Consider the following 2,793-nt stretch of genomic DNA (forward strand, 5'->3'; position numbering starts at 1 on the left):
TCAAGAGTTACGAATTAATCGATTACATTTCTTTAGATATAAGCAATTAGATGTTGAAAATGCAGATTATTGTTTTGTTTTAAAAAAGTCTCTATTTTTTTCCTCAAAAAATCTCCGATTCAAATCTCCACTTAAAAAGTTTGAAAGAGATGGTCTTGTTACGGCCCTGTTGGATGTGGTCACATAGTCGAGGAATATAGCGTGTTCCCCTGCCAAGTTGTCGTTGACTTACCAACACTCAGAGAGTGAAAGCCGTTTAAACCCTTGCACTAGCGAATACGCATGTGTGCGCGCAGCATGAACACGTGGGTTACATCTACGGAAAATACAAGTTGGATCACAGGTGAGATGGTGGGACCGAAGCGAACAACGGTGCACGAATGCCAGCGTAATCTAAACGCTGTCGAAGCCTAACCTACCCCAATTATGGCCTGCAAATATAATTATATAGTGTTCTGGAATATGTAATGAAAGAAATCTCCGTTACATTACAATGACTTGCGCTTCTAAAAAATGTGTGAATCATATAAATATATTATTTCGTCAAATAAAAAAGTAAAAGTTTTCATGTTTGAAAATTCTTTTAAAAATTATTTCATTAATTATTCCGTATATTTAATTATAGATTTGTCTATTATGAGATGGTATTATGCAAAATTGCTTTTTGTTTCTCGATTTCTTGAAAAAGTTGTTTAATAAAACATATAATTGTTAAAATTCAACATCACGAACCGAATATATTTGTAAATTGTTAAACTTTTGTGCACAATTATTCAAACAGTGTGATTAGAATTAACAAATATACATATATAATTCATAAAAAATGTTAATTGATGTTGAGTTATAATTCAATGTCCTGGCATAATCTATGTAATTAACTACTCGAAAGCGACTATTACCCATTAGATGTAAATATCGTTATAATATCTTGAAAAGAAAACTTTTTCTGTGCTCTAATCTATGTCATAGATTCTATACAAAATTTCGAACATTACAGTAGTAAATATGCATAAGAAACACATTACTTCTCCGACCGATACACGTTTTAAACATATCAATGAAACAGAAGGCCCTATACGGTCTGCAGTTGGATCTTGGTGCTGATTATAATTTTTGTAATATATTAATTTATTAATCTCAACCCATATAAACTGCGCGCCGACAAATTCGTCAGTCGTGAAACGCTGAATAACTGAATGTCGATGCGTAAGAAAGTATAAAAAGAAGTCCATTGTAAAACTGCAGTTTGTTTAGGTGAAAACTGAGTGAATTTATTTTATGAGCGTGGTTCGCATATCGACGGCAAGAGACGATTTTGTGTTGTATTCTCATGCAGGCCTACTTGAATGCAGACAATGGACAGGCTGAGATATGTAGCCGGTCAGAATAGATGTCTATGCAATGTCAGCTGCCTGGCGGAGTTCGCGTGGGACACTTTCCGCGTTGCAATAGCTGCCCACCGTTCCGCAAGAAATTTTTCAGGTGCAGTCTGCACCGTTTGATTCGCGCGCGAGATAATGTCCTAGAAGTAAACCTGTAATTACGAAACTCGCAGTCCACTCCCACGTGCGATGCTTATTGAGAAAGTGCATAGATGTTTGAATATCTCGCGCCGATTACTGATTTGAAACTAGCTTCCTTTCTATTTCTATTCGTCTTACGAAGTCCCGAACAGACAGACCGGACTACCATGGCGGACACTTTTATCACTTCTATCACTCACAATTTGCTCCACACCATGCATTTGCAATGGACACATGTATACTGCTAGCATGGTTTGTACTGTCCCCGCGAAAGAGAACAATAAAATACAAATATATAATATAAAGTAGATAAGGTACATGAAATAGATAAACACATTATTTGTGAATTTAATATTGTGAATTTCTCAATTTTTAATGGACAAATTGAAATATTATAATAAATATCAGCAAATATACGAATGAACATGAATATTTTTTATACGTGAGAAATGAGAAGTGGTTTAACTAATTTAAATAAAGCTCATTATTTTTGAACGCTATCAGAATCAAAATTTTTTTCATAAATCTTTTCTACGCCACATTCACATCATAAATTCTCGGAAATCTCGAAATAGGAACGTCGATTGTTTAATTAGCAGCCAATATCTGGCACAGAATGTGGGTAACTAGGACTCGTACTTCTTTCGCAACGCAACTATAAGAGTGTAGGCTACCGAGGTAGGTTGACTGGAACGATTAGGTCGGGAAAGTCTATCCTACATCCGAACTTGGAAATGAGGCGAGATACGCATGTCGACGAGCAATTTTGCATAAATTTCGCGCGATGAACAAATGATCTTTCGGTAATAATGGAGTATGTTTCAACCGCACTCAATTTAATCAAATCGGTGAATCCACCGGATTCAAAAATTAATTCCAACAAATGAATACGCAAGCACTGTTTTTCTACCAAAACACATTTACTATCTACAAAACCCTACATAAACATATTATATCTAGTAGATTATCTCTCATAATTCTCATGTTCCTCAGAGATTATTTCTATCACCTTCCCCCTCCTTCTTGCGTTCTTCACGGCAAGGCAACATTGTTCGGCCTACAATTTTCCATTACACAATCAGCGCCATTCTACAATGCGACATATACTAACGTATGAGCACACGCAAACACATAGTCGCTCGGATACTGTAACGCAAACGCAAACAACAGTTTGACCAAGTAAGCGAAACTCTCAGAGTGAATCTGCAGACATTGAGTTGACCAATGCACATTCCACGATTGGTTTGTTAGTCTATTACATGCACGATTG

Source organism: Monomorium pharaonis, chromosome 3 (assembly GCF_013373865.1).
Source record: "Monomorium pharaonis isolate MP-MQ-018 chromosome 3, ASM1337386v2, whole genome shotgun sequence".
Taxonomy (NCBI): domain Eukaryota; kingdom Metazoa; phylum Arthropoda; class Insecta; order Hymenoptera; family Formicidae; genus Monomorium; species Monomorium pharaonis.